Source organism: Capricornis sumatraensis, chromosome 10, assembly GCF_032405125.1.
Source record: "Capricornis sumatraensis isolate serow.1 chromosome 10, serow.2, whole genome shotgun sequence".
Classification (NCBI taxonomy): Eukaryota; Metazoa; Chordata; class Mammalia; order Artiodactyla; family Bovidae; genus Capricornis; species Capricornis sumatraensis.
This window is the reverse complement of record NC_091078.1, coordinates 75035313-75053809: the sequence shown is the minus strand read 5'-3', so window position 1 is coordinate 75053809 and position 18497 is coordinate 75035313.

Here is an 18497-nt window from a genome sequence, read left to right as displayed (position 1 = left end):
CTCTTCCACTCATGCCAGCCTTCAGCCTGAAACCCTGACCTGTGAAGAATGCTCTAGTTACAACCAGAAGGACCTTCTTAAAATGAACATGGGAAAAGATCATTCCCCGAGGCTTGCTCCTTCTGTCACTCTGCATTCCATTTCTGAATGACACCCGGTTCTCAACACCACACACACAGATACACACACACACACACACACACACACACACACACACACACACAGAGTCTTTCCTTTCCATGACAAACTATAACTTTTTCCTTCCTCTGGGCTGTTCCCTTCCAGAAACACTGGTCCCTCCACTTCCCCCCTCAGCTGTCTCTACCCATCTTTCAGGTCTCACTTCCACTGCTAGTCCAGTCTGGATAAGGCCCCTGTTACTTTCTCTCCTAATACCATCTCTTGTCCTTAATAGAGACCAGTGCTGGGCCATGAACAGATTGCTTTGTGTCCATATCAACCTATAGAATGGAAGCGTCTAGAAATTGCTATTGCAGATTGACATGGCTGTGACAAGCAAGTAAGTGATCAGTAGACTCAACTCATTGAACAGGCTTTGGATGGGTTCAAGTATGACCCAACTTATATGGTAGGAAGTACACACAAATCATGTACACACAGGAGGGCCATGTATTGATCAGTGATTGACAATAAACAGAAAATGACGGGTCCTTTACAGATATTAGAGAAGTACTGCTTCATATTCACCACTACTCATATTCATATTCATCACTCGACTTTCATACGGATTCTCCATTTCAAGATGGTAGCAACTGAGACTTGCCTGGTGGTCCAGTGGTTAAGAATCTACCTTGGAATGCAGGGGACATGGGTTAGGTCGCTAGTCAGGGAACTAAGATCCCAGACACAAGGGGGCAACTAAGCCTACGCTGCAACTCCTGAGCCTACACGCTGCAGCTAAGACTGTGTATGTGCTTAGTTGCTCAGTCGTGTCCAGTCTTTACGATCCCATGGACTGTAGCCCGTCAGGCTCCTCTGTCCATGGGAATTCTCCAGGCGAGAACACTGGAGTAAGTTGCCATGCCCTCCTCCAGGGGATCTTCCCAACCCAGGGATTGAGTCTAGGTCTCCTGCATTGCAGGCGGATTCTTTACCATCTGAGCCACCAGGGAAGCCCAAAACGAAGACTAGATGCATCAATAAATTAAAAAAAAATTTTTTTAAGTATTAAAAAAAACCCAAACCAAGATGGTAGCAACTACTCATTCTGCTCACTCTAACCAAGACATAGTAGAGCTCAACAATAACAACAAAAAGAGTGTGATCAATACTGGATCATGATGGGCATGGGTGAGGAGGCCATTCTAGGGCAACGGAGAGTCTGAGGTCAACATTTGAAGGTGAGAAGCCACTGGCGAACCAAAGACTGCCTGCAGTATTTTTAAAGCTTGGTGACTTCACATTAAGGAATTCCTCAAATCTTAATATGAGGCCCAGGCAGACAGATGGAGAATTCCAGAAGAATGGACAGACTCTTTCGGTCTCGGGGCTGTGTTCTGTTTGCACAATTGTTTCTGGCAGAAGCCGAGAGAAAAACACAAACCAGATGTACAGAGAGATTTTCTTTGTCAGGAGAAAAAGAAAAAGTTGCTTGTCCGGCTCTCACACTCCTGCCCCTCAAATGCAGGCCAGATTCCCATCCTTTATCTGGAAGAGCTTCAAGGGACTCCAGAATCTTCTCCAGCCTCATGTGCTTGGGGGAAACTGGGAGGCCAGTGCCAAAGTGGCCCCTGGCCTCTCTCTTGAGCTCTCAAAGCTGGAGGAGCAGATGGAAATGTGATGTCTCTTGCCCCTGCAGAAGAGTGGGCACTGGGGATACATGATGAACTTGGAGCTGAAATAAATAAGGAGAAGGCTTGTGTAAGCAGTTTGGGCAGGCTGCAGGGAATTCATCTTTCTCTTGGATTCTCCAGAAAACACCATCTCCTGCTGGGGCCCCACTGATCTTCCTCTGGGTCTTAAACATTCTGTCCCAACTGCTGTTGACCTCACCCAGCAGAGCCAGCTTTTGCCAAAAACAAAGAAGCAAGTCAAATGTATCTCTGGCACCCCTGACAAGCCCTGAAGTGGTCCCAAACCTCAAAAGACCTCCTGGCTAATTAGACTGTCCCCACCAGAGCTGCCACCACCCTCCCAACCCCATGAAAACACATCTTACAGGCCATTCCCAGAACATCTGAGAACCTCATTCACGGCATATGAGAAGGGATGCTATGGGGAAAACATGCTCCTTCAATGCCTCTCAAAGAGTGGTCCATAGGTCAGGGGCATCAGCATCACCTGGGATGTTAGAAGAATTGCAGGTTCTCAGGCCCCACTCCAGATCTCCCATATCCAAGGTTCTGCAGGTGAGTCCAGAGAACTATCTTAACAAGCCCTGTGGGTGGTTCTTACATGCACCCAAGTTTAAGAGCCACCATGCCACTGATTACCCATCCCTAGATTCTGCCACTGAAACCCCTAAGGGGCAAGGCTGCTGCTGCTGCTGCTAAGTCGCTTCAGTCGTGTCCGACTCTGTGCGACCCCATAGACGGCAGCCCACCAGGCTCCCCTGTCCCTGGGATTCTCCAGGCAAGAACACTGGAGTGGGTTGCCATTTCTTTCTCCAATGCATGGAAGTGAAAAGTGAAAGTGAAGTTGCTCAGTCATGTCCGACTCTTAGTGACCCCATGGACTGCAGCCCACCAGGCTCCTCCGTCCATGGGATTTTCCAGGCAAGAGTACTGGAGTGGGTGCCATCGCCTTCTCCGAAGAGGCCAGGAGGGTGATCTAAATGACAAAACTAGATCCTCCTGAGTGACGGTCAGCCAGCAAATGCCAACCCAAGGGAAGCCAGGTAGAAGGTGGGCCTCATTTTGCCAGATCTTTTCATTCATTTTTCAAGAGAGACTGGAGATATGGATTTTTTTTTTAATCTCCCAGTTTTTAAACACTGGCTTCATTTCTTTCTAGACACAGTGCAAACCTAGCCATCTCCATTAATGACAACTTCACCCTTCCATTTCCATGGACCAAAAGTTAGCCTTGATTCAACTCTCTTTCTCTTTCCCCTCCTCCTATCTTTCAGGACAGTCTGCTGGCTTCATCTCCAAAACGCATCCAGTATCCAGTGACTGCTCCCCACCTCCACCTGTTTACAGTGCTACACTATTCCACCAAGCATCTCTCCCCTGCAAAATGCAAAGCCTCACCCCTGGTCACCCAGCTTTCACGCTGGGCCCTTGCATTCAAGTTGTAACAAAGCAGCCAGAACCCTCCTTTACAAATGAAAGGCAGATCACGTGCCCGGCTCACACCTGCCAGTGACTGCTCATTCCTGTCAAGGTGAAAGCTAAAGTCCTCCAGGGCTCTACATGACCTGGCCCCACAGACACCTCCCCCAGCATCAACCCTCTCTCCCTGGCCCACCCCATCCAGCTGCACTAGCGCTTGCTGTTCCGCTTTGACCCCATAACATACAATCCACGAATATATTTACTTGATCGTCTGCCTCCATCTGCTAGAATTTAAGCTCCACAGAGGCAGGAATTTCTGTCTGACTGATGGATCCCAAGCACCTTGAACAGTACCTAGCACATGGTAGGTATTCAATAAATGAGTGCTGAATGAATTAATGAATGAATGAATGTAAGATAGAGATGGCCTCCAAGCAATTCTGCATTTACAGTTCAGGAGGAATTTCTTGCAGATTTCCTCCAAGCTCAAACTTGGCCCTTACTCATAAGAATTTCAATCCTGTTGCTGGTAGTAAAAATACGAAGTATTTCTGGGATCTTGAATCAAAAACAACCTCCCTTTCCCGTGTATAGCCCCAGCCCTAAGCATATGTAGATAAGCACTCATGCCTTTGCAGAACTTTTTCATTCTGGAAAGTGACCTCCCTGAAGCCTGCACAGTAATTGTTCTCTAACCCAATGTTTTCCAAAACATTCTTTGCAACATTAGTCCCATGAGATGCTTCAAGAGAAATAAGGTCTGGAAACACACACACATTCTCTCTCTTCTCCTTGGAGCTGAAAATGCATCTTAGCATTTTAAAGGCTTCAAGAGGTCTGGTAGTGAATCCTTTATCACTCTGCTTACTCCCATGTTTCTCAAATTTGTTGGACCACACAATCCCTTCCCTAGTGAAATACCTATTAATACTCCAGGACACTACTGCTCCGAGCAAGAAGTTTCAACTTCTTTAGCCTCCTGTGCAGCAGGCAGGATAGGCGAGCTCTAACACAGTAAAGTCTTTTTCCAACTGGATACATATTATGAACTTACTGAGATACAGAGACATTCTCATTCCCACACTTTCAGGCTCATGACATATTTCTCTTTGCACTTCTTTTCCCAGCTGGCACTGTGTGGCCACCCCCTACCTTACTTATATCAGCTGGGGCTGTCACCATTACAAGTGACAGGAAAAAATGACTCAGGCTTAAGCAAACAAAAAGGGAATTTACTGGTTCATATAGGTAGGATTAGCTTCAGGTACAGCTGGATCAATGATCAAACCATGATTTACTCAATTTCTAGCCATCCTCCACTTTAGCCTTACACTCCAAACTCTCCCCTCGTGGTGACAATATAGTTACCATGGTACCAACCTCAACTCCACAAGGTCCAAATCCAGCTGGATAGAGCCCAAAACTTTTCTGATACCCTCTTAAAAATTTTTAGTTCTATTGTGATTAAATATGCTTAGGACATGTGACCATCTTGACCTGTGATCAGAAGCATGGGAAGCATGGACCGGCTTAGGCTTGGGCCCAATATTCCATGCTTGGAGCTATGTTTAGGATCTATAAACAGGAAGGACTGAGAATTAGTAATAAGTGGCTTATCCTTGCCCCCTGAGTGTGTGTTAGTCACTCAGTCATGTCTGACTCTTTGTGACCCAGTGGACTACACACCAGGCTCCTCTGGCCATGAAATTCTTCAGGCAAGAATATTGGAGTGGCTAGTCATTCCCTTCTCCAAGGGATCTTCCCGACCCAGGGATGGAACCTAGGTCTTCTGCTTTGCAGGTAGATTCTTTACCTTCTGAGCCACCAGGGAAGCCCATTCCCGCCCCTCATTCCTCCCCAAACCAGGCATTATTACTGGAAGCAGGAGGAATGGACGCTGAGAAGCCAGTGCTCAAATGTGTACTGTTCAGCCCTCTGAACGCACATCCATATAGCGTGCCTCCTCCAGGAGCCCCGAGCCAGAACGAAGCATCCCTCTTAAGGAACTGACATGAACAAACACCTGGAGAGCATAGTAGGACATCTTAACATGCCCAGGAAGAAGCACAGGCAATAGGAATACGCAAGACCCACAGTCAGTCAGACTGAGATTCTCGGCCTGAATGTATGACCTTGAATAAATCACTCAAACCTCCCTGAGCTTCAGTCTCTTCATCTGTAAGGATGTGAGATGTTCAGCTATTCCCACTCATGGTGTGAAATGTGGATGACAGAGTATAAAGAGTAAACCCAAGCCAGCAGTCAACCCGGGTTCCGGTGGCTGGATCTTGCCCATCTCCCACCTCCAGACCCCACTGTGCTCACGTCAGTCCCAAAGGACAGGGTCACCTCTGCCCCCAAACTTCTCCAGGGACCTCTGCTCCCTGGTAGCTTGAGGCACATCTCCCACTCGTACCGCCCTGTCCACGTGGGACTGATCCTGCCTGTTACAATGGAAGTCAGCTCCTGCGTTCTCGGCCCAGGCCTCCCCCTCCAGGATGAGATGCAAGACCAGGAGCAGAATATTCCCAGCAGCTGCCAGGACTCACACAAGCCAGGCAAGCTCTGGGATAAAGCAAAAGTAAATACTAGTATTCAGCTTCATGCCATACAAAAGCCCTACTGACTTGAGATTAAAATGGAAGAAAGGATGCCAGGCACCAAGCCTGCAGCTTTTTTTTTTTTTTTTTTCCATTAGGAGACAACCAGTCACACAGAGGAGAGTACCAAAGCTCGTTCTCCTCGAGCAGAGATGAACCGTGGGGATGGGGAGGAGAAATGGAAAAGGGAAAAGGAGACATGAAGGAAAACAGGGGCCAGGGTAGTTGGTCATGGGGCTCCACTTTCACAGGTGGGGCTCGGGGACCAGTGTTCCAGGAGATGGGGGTAGCCCTGAGTTTGAGCCTCGGAGCATAGAGGAAAGTGGACACACTGTGGAACTGTCATGGGGGGCTAGATGTACATCCATGCATCTATTAGTCAAACATGTTTTAAGCACACAGTGTGTGAGAGCACAGGACACGGGCGAACCCAGACTCCTCTGGCCCTGCCCGTGCTGAACTCCATGCAGGCAGAAAGGCAGGTGATAAACAAACCAGTGCTTCCGACAGATATGTAGCTATGAACTGTCATCAACACTAAAAGAAAAACACACTGGAGCCACAAGAAAGGGTAACAGGTGGGCATGCTCAGGGCATGAGGGAGGGGGCCCCCCAAGAAGGTAAATTTGACATGAGCAGGGAGATACTGAGGCAACAAAGACTGGAGCTTACTTACCATGTGATGCGGAGAAATGAGCAAGGTAGGATTGGAGGAGGAGGGAGGGGCCAGACCACGTAGGAACACGTGGGTCCCGAGAGAGTTCATTTGAACCAGAGGGCCAAGTCTCTTTTCCAAATCACCTCCCTCCAATACTGTCCTATTCATGGCAGCTGCACAACACCTGAGAAATGTAATTTGCATATGGCCTCACGTATTTGGGTGCCAGACAGCACCCACACGGGTATTGGGGCCTTACAGTAATGCCCCCAGCTCTCTCTTGCGGGGAGCTGTAGTCCACAAACCAGGAAACCCCCTGACTTGGAACATATCAAGAGGTCAAGAAACACCCAAGGGACCTCATATAATCTCTGTCTAGGGAGTTTATGAGAAGCTTCCATGGAAGCCAGCGAACAGCTCTCTCCCACATCCAAGTCCTCTTGCTTGGAACATATCAAGAGGTCAAGAGACACCCAAGGGACCTCAAATAATCTCTGTCTAGTGAGTTTATGAGAAGCTCCATGGAAGCCAGCAAACAGCTCTCTCCCACATCCAAGTCCTCTTGCTACTGTAGCAAACTGCCATGAACTAAGTATCCCAAAGCAAGACAAAGATATTGCCTCACTGTTCTGGAGGCCAGGAGTCTGAAGCAGATCTCATGGGCGAAAACCAAGCTGCTGGTGAGGCGGTATTGCTTCTGGAGCCTCCAGGCCTTACTCTCCACCTTCCAGGTCTGCCCACAGTCCTTGGGCCACGGCTCCCCCGCCTAATGTTTCCAAGGCCAAAAACAGCACATTGGTTTCCCCACTCTCACCTCTGCTTCTACACCACCCCTTCACATTTAAAGGCCCTTGTGATATCATTGCTTCTCTGGCAGCTCAGCTGGTAAAGAATCTGCCTGCAATACCAGAGACATAGATTCAATCCCTGGGTTAGGAAGATCCTCTGGAGAAGGAAATGGCAACCCACTCCAGTATTCTTGCCTGGAGAATTCCATGGACAGAGGAGCTTGGAGGGCTATAGTCCATGGGATCTTAAAGAGCTGGACACTATGGAAGCGGCTGAGCACACACACAGGAATGTGATATCACTGGGCCCACCTACATATTCTAGGTGGAGTTGATGTAATAATAATAGAAATAAAGTACAAAATAAATTGAATGCCCTTGAATCATCCTGAAAGCACCTCCTCCCCTGCCCTGGTCCATGGAATAATTGTCTTCCATGAAACCAGTCCCTGGGGCCAAAAAGGTTGGGGATTGCTGATCTAGAGTATTCTCCTATCTCTAGGTCAGCTGATGAGCAGCCTTAATTCCATCCACAACCCTAATTCACCTCTGCCATGTCACTTGCATATCCACTGATTTCAGGGACTTGGACGGGGACGTCTTTGAGGGGCCATTCCTCTGCCTACTGCACAGACTCTGGGGGCCCACTCCAGACTTGCCATCAGAATCTGCCTTTTAAGATCTGCAAGTGCCTGAAATGCACATTCAAGTGTGAGCAGCCCCCACCTGGGGCCTAACAGGGCAGACATCTCTCAGGCTCAGGGCTGCCAGGTGAGTCAATCAGGTGTGAGGACCCCTCCTGAGGTCTGGTTTTCTCAGCTCGGTTGCCACAGTTGCAAACATTTCATCTCCTTGCAGGTGAACCCCAGCCCTTCATGGAGCATGAGGTCTTTTGTCCAGAAACATGAACCAAGGGGCAACCTCTCATAGGTGGTTTGAAGGTTCAGAAATATTCCCCAAGGGTAAGAAAATGAGCTTCATGTCTGAGTGTGAGACGCGTGCCTCTCTGAGGAATTACAGTTTGCTCTTTGGCTGCAGCTGTGAGAATGGCTGGTCCTGAGAAGAAGTCAGAAAGCTTAATGAAAACCGTGACTCAATACAGACAGTTGGCACCACTGGCCCCCAGAGCTAGGGGAGGGGTCTTGGAGGTTCCCCAGGTGAGGTCACTGAGGCTCAGGGAGTTTGGGACCTGCTCAAGGTGTCACAGGTGAGGACTGGAGAAGCTTGGAGAACAGGGAGCCAAGCTAGCGGGGTCAGACCCACACACCCTGTCTCTAACTGGCTGCTATGTGGGGGCTATACTGCAACTGAGGGCCAACCCCTCACAGGAAGGAGAGAGCAGGGCTCAACATCGCCAGACCACTGGATCCATCTGTGCTGAGGGAAAGTTGATGTTCACAACTGTCTGGACTTGGCCTGATCTGGCCAGTCCCTCAAAGCAGCCAGCCAAACCTGGAATTTTCCAGGCAGCCAGTTAGCCGTGGAAGGGAAGTACTCCAGCCATCACTAACCTGGGCTCCACCTGAGATAAGGCCTGGGAACGCTGACCCAGGGCACTTCCTCCCTGGGGCAGACCTCTCTGAGCCCCGGCACGTGCCCGTAGCCAGCAGCCAGTGTGCCACGTGCTGCCGGGGCTGCAGACAGGTACCAGGAACGGGAAACTTCCTGGGAGTGTCCACTCCCAAGGCACAGCCTTTCTTCTGCCAGGTCCCAGAGACCCCCAAGGAGCTGACATCTGGAAGCCTCCTCCCATACCCCAGCAATGCTCAGCTTCCCTGCGCTGCTGAAAAACATCTGGCTGGCTTGGCACCTAAGTGGGGTAAAAATAGCATGCCATCTTGTGAGCGGGCACCACGCCATCTCAGCAGATGGGCACCCACGCTGGCAGCCAAGAGCTCGCCAAGCATTATGGAAGGCATTTGCAGAGGGCAGGACTCACAGCTGGAGGGGGCACAGGGGTGAGTGCCAGGCCCCTAGGGGAGAGGGGCCAGGAGGTAAAACAAGAGGGCCGGAGAGAGGGACGGGGCCCCTCTGCCCTTCACAGGAGGGATGTGGCAGGGGAAGAGAGAAAATGCACCTGGACACTGGAAGGCAGCACGGCATGATGCTGAAGGTCTGCTCTTGAAGCCAGACGGCCCCACATTTGAATCCTGCCCCCACCTTCACTAGCTGTGTGACCCTGAGCCAGTGATGAGCCCCTCTGAGCCTCAGTGTGAAATCCACGGTGCAGGGCTCTGGTAAGGCTACTCCTCATTCTTCATTCACTCGTACATGTCCACTATGGCCTGAGCACTGTGCTCAGAGTGGGGGGTGGAAGCGACCAGGTTGCATCGAGGTCTCTTTCCAGCATAGGAAACAGACATTTATAGAAAAGTGACACAAATAAAAGGCTTCCCTGGTGGTTCAGTGGTAAGGAATCTACCTGCAAAGTAGGAGCTGCAGAAGATGCAGGTTTGACCCCTGCATCAGGAAGATCCCCTGGTGGAGGGCGTGGCAACCCACTCCAGTATTCTTGCCTAGAGAATCCCATGGACAAAGGAGCCTGGCAGGCCACAGTCCATGGGGTCACAAAGAGTCAGACATGACTAAAACCACTTAGCAAGCATACACGCACAACACAAGTAAAAGCAAAATGTCAACAGAGATAAGGCCTCAAAGGGAAGATGTGTGGTGTGATGAGAGCCTATGATGGAGGGGGGGAGCACAGGAGAGTCGGAGCAGATGTCCCCACGGAAGGGACAATGAAGATCTGAAGGAGGCAGGGAGTTAAACAGGGTGACATGAAAGAGGGGACATTAAGCTCTTAGCACAGTGCCTGGGACCTGATAAATATTGCTAAGTGGAATGATTATTAATGAATATCACTGAAAACAGAATTGGACTGATAGCAATCTCTCCCATCCAGGGTAAAAATGCCAGACTTCAGCGGGAGCAGTTGTGCCGGAAGAGAGGCTGACCTCTTTCTTGTCTCCACTCGGAAGAGAGCCAGAGGCCAGTGGACTTTAAAAATAAAAAGCTATAAAAATAACTCAGACCTCCATTGAAGCCATTTGGAGTCTCTGAACACCACTGAGTTCAAGCAACAAAGCTCCCGGGACCCTCCTCTCCCGCGAGCTTTGGACAGTTTGGCGGGGGTCCAAACCAGGTGCCAAGCTCAACCTCCTCCCCTGCATCTGGAACCAAAGCCAGGCAGCCTGCCTGCCCGAGCATTTGGTGACCTGGCCCAGCCGGCGCTTACCCCGAACACTGTCCCTGAGGACGGCAGGCCCCTGCTGGAGAGCACTGATCTTCCCCCTGGGGCAGAGCCTGCTGACCTTCCCCCCAGGGGCAGAGCTTGCTTGACCAGGGAGCAGGATGCAAATTTCATCCTCTGAGTACGTTCTGCAAACATGCTGCCTTTTGAAGAATGTATAAGTGCTGGGAAAGCAGTGTGAGGTCCCCAGGGACACATCTGCCACTGAACAGCGAGAAGCACTCTGCTGTGCAGCCAGTCAAAGGTGGTACCTTCCTCATGGGCCAGAGCCCCCACTTGCCAGCATACAGACCCCACTGGGTGAGCCCCAGGCTACCCTAACATCAGGTACTTTGTGTGCACATCGGCCTCAGGGAGATGCGGCTCGGGCAAGTGCCAAGGAGTTTGGTATGGGACACCTCCCGTGCCCTGCCCCACGTTTGCCCCACATCCTTCCCGGCCACCTGTGCCTCCAGCTGATGCTACAGCAATCACCTGGGCCCAGGTGGACCTGACCACATCTGACCTCAGCAGCAGCCCCTCTTCTCCACTTTCCACCCCTGGGGATTCCCAACTGCCACGTTGTGTAGGAACCCGCCCAGTCATTCGGCTATTCACCAGGCTGGGAAGCACAAGCCTGCCCACGCACCAGAGGCAACCTTGACCCTCGAATGAAAGGCACCAAAGTCAGGCTGGGAGCACTTCCCCCTTCTGTACTGCAGCTCAACTCTTCTGGGTGCTGTTCTACATGACTCCTCAGGCCTTGCCAGTCGATGGTCGGCAATGACGACTGCCTCAGTAATGTACCCCTACGTTCCCTCATCCCCTGTCCCTAACTCTGTGGGCGTCAGTCCCCAAATTAAACTACCTGCATGCAAGCCTTCGGTCTCCAGCTCTTTTTTCTCAGAGAAACCTGAGCCCAGACAGTTGCTCTCCTGCCCTCTCCCCACCAGCTGGCAGGAGTGGTGAAGCTTTCAGGGGCACGTGTGGCAGTTCTGTGGCCAAAAACAAGAGAGTTTCTGCTCCCCCCTCTCCCAGCTGGAACCCAGACGGCTAGATGGGATGAATAGCTCAGAGTGTCATGCAGGAAGGGCTCTTAGCCAGTGCCTTTCACATGGATTAACGGTGGAACTCTTCTGCAAGCAAAACCTCACGCACACAGCAGGTATTTGGTATTCGGTCCTGCTCCTTAAAGAACTTGCTTTACCTCTTGAGAAATACCTTGTGCCGATTTGTGACATCTTGGCTGGAAAGACTCTTAAGTGACCCCTGCCCAGTTTGGAATTCTGAGAGGCAATGTTTTTCCTTTCTGTCTTAGAAGCAGGCCTAGTCAACTGGACATCTTCTTTCGGGAATCAGTCTTGAACAAGAAACCTAGGGCAGGCATATTGATTGGAAGGCGGTCTTCATGATGGTGGAAAGCCTTCTCAAACTCTCTCAGTTACCATCCCCTGATCCCAAGCCTGGTCCTCCAGACTTACTGAGTCTTTGAATAACTATCCCTGGCTCTAAGATCCTCTTAGTACATTTTTCTTTCTCTTTGGCTAGGAGACTCAGCTTTCTGATACTCACAACCAATAATGCCTACAGATCCTCACCACATCCCAATATTTAAAGTGGATAAAAGTGGAGACTCGCTGTTGAAATGGAGGAGGCTGCTCCCTCCTGCCCTTGCTCACAGTGGCTTCTGTGTTTTCTCCAAAGGGGCTCTGAGGCCTGAAAGGGCTCTGTTTGAAAAGCCTCCATCTCATCCCATCACTTTTGTACAAATGAGGGAAGCAAGGGGAGAGAAACTCATTGATTTGCCAGGGCCCTGGCACTGCTTGGTGATGGCTGGCCACTCAGGCCATCTGGCCCCCAAGGCAACAGCCTTCCTACCACAGCACAGTGGCAGGCTCTCTAGAATCTAAAAGACATGTAGATGGCAAAATTAAGCTAAGGACCCACGTAAAGATCAAGTGCGTGGCAGGGTCTTTCCTACACTTCTCCAAGGCCACAGTCGACAGGCGCACAGGACAGTTGTGGAGGGCTCCTCCTCACCTGCGCCCTTCCTGTCTGCTGATGAGAACTGGTCCCTACCAACAGATGTGTGTTGCAAAGCAGGGTGCCAGCCTTTCCCAGGGCACAGCTCCTTGAACCCTCATCCTACAAGATGCTGTGGAAAAAAAAAAAAAAAATCTTGTGATCTAGTATCTCACTTTCTAGATACTTCTGATGCACTTTCTTATTTTTCACATATTATAATGAAATGAGAGGAACTTCCCTGGTGGTCTAGAAGCTAAGACCCTGCACTCCCAGTGCAGGGGGCCAAGGTTCAATCCCTGGTCAGGGAACTAGATTCTACATGCCTCAACTAAGAGTTCATTCACTAGAACTAAAGATCCCACATGCTGCAACTAAGACCCGGCACAGCCAAATAAATGAATAAAGATTTTTAAAAGAATGAAATGAGAAGTTGCGTGATGAAGTGGTTACCAGCATGTACTCTGAAAACTGACGAACTGGGTTTGATTATCAGTTCTTCCTCCTTCTAGCTGTGTGACCTCAGTCAAGTAACTTCACCACTCTGAGCCTCAGCTTTCCCACAAATTGAGAATAAAGAAAATGATCCAGCTGCGTTCAGTGAGGTTCTGCAAGAAGCAGATGCCAAGATGAGATGTGTCTGAGGGAAACAGCTGTGAGAGAGTGTGGGAAGAGGCTGCAGGAGGCTAGAAATGCTGTGAAACCTCCAAGCAGACTGAATTCCTGCAAAAAAAAAAAAAAAAAAGAGAGAGAGAGAGGAAAGAAAGAAAAGACCTCAGATTGCAGGGCCATTCTAAGAAAGTTTTGAGGAGTTCCTGAGTCCCCATCAACTGTGAGGAATCATGCATCACCCAGGAAAGGGCCTGTCTCTATACCCCTGATGCGCTGGGTCACTGGAGGCAACAGGTCGAACAAAGTGAGGTCTCTGCCCAATACAGAGATGGATTCAGAGTCCAGCGGCGGGGGCCCTCAGCCAATCCCACCCTCAGCAGTAAGAGCAGCACATCCCCAAGCCTTTCTGAGCACTATACCAACCTCAAAAGGTAGGATTAACTTACATAAAACCTCTTAAAGTGGTACCTGGTACAGTGAGAACTTATGTGTTGCCTTCAAACAAATAAACACAGTTGTGAAAGCAGGTTGCTTCTTCAAATCCATTTGTATGCCCGATGTGATAGTTTGCCTTTTTGGTTTTGAATCCTAGAAATCTGTTATTAAACTGCTGATCCATCTTATAATCAGCACATTTTGGAATCCAAGAAATACGTTCAGAAAGCTTTACAAACTGTATATCCCGTCTGAGACTTGCATTGGCACACTGAAGGTTTTGAAAAGTTCTGCAATACATAGCCCTATTTTACTTTGCTCAATTCTGTTTCCCAAATGGCTTTGCCCACAGATCTAGGGTTTGCATATGCTTCCAATAAATTCCTTTGCTCTTTAGTTAAGAGAAGTTGATTTCTGTTGCTTGCACCCAAATCTCAACTGCTGCTGCTGCTGCTGCTGCTGCTGCTGCTGCTGCATCGCTTCAGTCATGTCTGACTCTGTGCGACCCCATAGATAGCAGCCCACCAGGCTCCTCCGTCCCTGGGATTCTCCAGGCAAGAACACTGGAGTGGGTTGCCATTTCCTTCTCCAATGCATGAAAGTGAAAAGTGAAAGTGAAGTCGCTCAGTCATGTCCGACTTTTCGCGACCCCATGGACTGCAACCTACCACACTCCCCCACCCATGGGATTTTCCAGGCAAGAGTACTGGAGTAGGTTGCCATTGCCTTCTCCAAATCCCAACTGAGACAAACTCAAAATAGCAAAGGAGTGAAAGTGGAACTGCCCTGGATGAAGAGGTGAGGAGGAGCTCCAATTTGGGGGAATTCACTCTGGCAAATGTCTGTGCTTTGCAAATGCTGATGGCTGCTGTTTCAGATGATTCTCAGGAATTAGATAGTGAGACTATTTCCTGATATGCACAAGCCACTCCATCCATCCCTGCAATTTTCCCCACAAGGTCCCTGGAGGATGAATTTGGAAAAGGCTCATCTAACCCAGCCCTTTATTGACATTAGCTCCACCAGCCTCACTCAGTGAGCAGAGAATCTTCTCCCTCCAGGCTCCAGAGAGGTATAAAAGCACCGTGGATAAGAGCCTCTGGCCACTCTGATCAGAAGCTGATGGCTGTGAACAAGCTCAACAGGAACATTTTCCTCATTTCTCATTGGTTTACTGTCTGCTCTGTGCCAGGCACCGCGCTCACAAGTGGGGATTCACAGATGACAGAGACAGCCTTTGTGGCTGGGTGAGACATTTTTTACTTGGTGTCTCCAATTCTTACCATCCACCTTTCTGTCCTGTCCAGACCCTTGGACCTTGAACATCTGAAGCAAGGGTGCCTCACTTCAGCACATGGGGGGGCTGCTGTTTACTGCAGGCCTCAACGGCAGCTCTGCCATGGGGCCCCAGGCACGTTTAAGTGCTGCCCCCAGGAGCAACCTTAGCCAATGTGGGAACAGATACTCCCCTCTGTCATGAGTGGACCATGCTGAGGTGCTCTCATCTGCTCCCCAGAGATCATGTGCCCACAGCAGGGGCCTCTTCCAGGCATTCTGGCCTACCAGCCTTCCCTGATGAAGTCTCCAGCCCCTCACCCACACCCTCTCCCAAGAACCGCATCATCAAAAGACACTATCTGCACACAAGCTCTTATCTCAGTTGATTTAGTCCTGTCCAACTCTTTGTGACCCTACGGCCTATAGTCCACCAGGCTCTTCTGTCCACGAGATTTCCCAGCCAAGGATACTGAAGTGGGTTGCCATGCTCTCCTCCAGGGGGTCTTCCCAACCCAGGGATTGAATCTGGGTGTCTTAGGTCTCATGCATTGGCAGGTGGGTTCTTTACCACTAGTGCCACCTGGGAAGCCCTCTATTTTTTAGAGAAACCCAAAGTAGGACTTCTTTTTTTTTTTTAATAACAATAGTACATTGCATTTGTAGCAATTTAAATGGTGATAACTTCTATGAATTCATTTGATCCTCAAAGCAACCAAGAATGATATACAAGCCAAACAGAAAGCTCATTTTAGAGAAGAGGAAAAACTGAAGCTCAGAGAGGTCAGTTAACTTGCCAAATGTCACACAGCTAGGAAACAGTGAGAGTCAGGGCTCCTCCAGCTCAGCCTGAGCTACTTCACTAGAGGCATCAGTTCAGGGCCTGGAACATCAACCCAGATGCAAAGGCGGACCATTCAAATTCTCTTAGGCTGAATTTGGAAGGATGCTTATGAATTGGCTGGATGAAAAATGGGATGGACAGAGACGGGGACAGAAATTCTGACAGAGGGAACAATAGAAGCAGAAACCCAGAAGCTGGGGTCATTCATCACAGATGCTTCTGGAAACTGTAGGAAACACAGCTTGGCAGAAACATAGGGTCAAGGAGGCACCTGTGGAATGAGTAAGAAATAAAACAAAAACTCATCCAGGGCCTGTGGACTGAGCGACTTGATTATTGACACAGGAACACAAGGAGGACATGGTGGGGCACAATGCAGAAAGGAGGTGAGGCTCCCTGGGGAGGTGTCACCTGATCCATATTCAGAGCCTCAGCCGCTGGCAACCAGGATTGGCTTGTTTCCCCCAAGAGCTCAGGACTCCATTCCTGAGAGACAGCCCATGACACTGCCCTTGACAGCCTAAAAGAACTCGATCCTTTTCTCTTGGGAAGCGGCGCATCTTGATTCTCTAATGAGTAAGTAATCAAGGCCAGCGAGAAGCTAGACAGGAAAGCAGCGCCCATGGGTAAAATCAGAATCAGCAGCCACTGAACAGAGTATCATGCCGCTCACAGCAGCATCTTCAAGACATGGTCACTTCTGCGGAGAACGGCTGAGACTAGCTCTCTACTCAGCCAAGACAGTTGCTGACGACCTCAGACCTTATCTACACGGAGTACAGAGAACCGTGCTTAACAAGTCATCTCCCCTACACAGACACCCCAGCAGAAATAGTCTCTCAACAGGCAGACGCCATCTTCCTTGCTAGTGGGAGCATAAACCAGGGCGAACTCTCTAGAGAGAAATTTGGCGGTAGGCATGAGAAACTTAACAATGCTCAGAACTTTTATTGCGGCAATTTCCTTTCTAGGAATTTGTCCTAAGGAAAGAGTCAGACAAATACAGCGGGATGCTTGTTCCGGGCTCGTTTATATTAGGAGAAAATGAAAATGAACCTCAACCTCCAGCAGTTGGGGCTGGAGTAAATTATAAGCATTGTCCGCTCAATGGAAAATGATGCAGCCATTAAACAGAAAGGAAGTATGTGTAGAGAGATTGCAAAAATAGCCACAGTTGTGCTCCTCTGTGCGTGCCCTTGGCAACGTGACTCTGCAGCAACTCTCATCAAGGGAAGGGGTCTCTTCTGGACCCTCCTGGCCACCATGCAACTCCCTTTGGTCGACAGAATACAACGTGACAGTGCATATGTTCTGAGCTGAGCTTAGGTCTTACGAGAACTTGAGCTCTCCTCTCTCCCTCCCTCCCCGTCTCCCTCTCTACCCCTCCCTCTCTGTTGGGCAAGCAGCCATAATGGGGACTACCAAGCCATGTGGTGCATTTGGCACCTGGCCAGCCACCCAGTATATCGAGAGGGAAGGGAGCCGGGTCTTTGCCTACAGCACTAGAGCGGTGCGGGCAGCCCAGCCCAGCCCCCTGCTGTGGCTAGCAGGAGGGGACTCATGGCCATGAGACTGGAGATGCTGAGCTTGCTGCGTTTCTTTGTCCATCTGTGAGTAAAGCATTGCTCCAACCAGCGCCTTGTGTGCGGAGTCCTCCTTGGCAACTCCTAACCTCTAAAGCTCACAGAGGACCACGTCTGTGGGCTCTGACTTCTGGCACTTGCTGTTGCTATGATCTTTGCTATCCTCCATACAGTGGGAATCCTCCCCTGGGGTTGGTGGACGCATCTTCCCGCTTGACGCTGTCTCTGCATCTCTGGCTCTCAGGATCCTGCCCCCTCCGTGTGCACACGCTCAGGCTAGCCTGTTGGAGTATGAGCAACTGCGTGACAGACAGCCCAGTTGTCTCAGCTAAAGCCATCCCTGACCAGCCTCAAAGCAGGTGACCTTCAAACACAAGAGAGTCTGACCAAGATCAAGAGGGCCGCCCGCCAGCCCCAGCTGATGGAGGACACATCGGGCAAGCCCAGTTAAGCCCTGAAGAACCATCCAGTTGGCCTGCAGACTTGTGAGCAACGGTAACTACTGATTTTTAAATCCAGCATTCCTTAAAGTGAGGTCCAGGGCAGGGGTACCTCAAGGGTGTCTCTAAGATACTGTAAGAGAGTCTACAAGGTCAGAACTCTTTTTGTGATACCAGGAAGACCTTCTTTGTCCTTTCACTGTCATCCTCTCATGAGTGTACAGAGGACTTTTCCAGAGGACCCATGACATGTGATGACGTCTTCACTTTGATAGCAAGTAGGATGTATGCTTGGGGGCTTCCTAGGTGCGTTAGTGGTAAAGAGTCTGCCTGCCGGTACAGGAGACTTAAGAGACATGGGTTTGACCCCTGGGTTGGGAAGATCCCCTGGAGGTGGAAATGGCAACCCACTCCAATATTCTTGCCTAGAAAATTCCATGGACAGAGGAGCTTGGTGGGCTACCGTCCATGGGGTTGCAAAAAGTTGGACTGGACATGACTGAGCGTATGAGCACCACAATGTATGCTTATGTATGCTTGATTTCAAAATGTTCTTGGTTTTAATTTCCAATATAGGAAACACTGATCGATAGAGCTGACATAAACAAAAGCTCTGTGAGGTCTTTAGTGATTTCAAATATTTAAAAATGCCCTGGGACCAAAAAAGCTTGAGCACCACTGTGTTAAACCACAGAGCTTGGGGGTTAGTTGTTACACAGCAGCAGGTGCCTGACACAAGGTGGGCACATGTGACTGACAAGGAAAGAGGTTG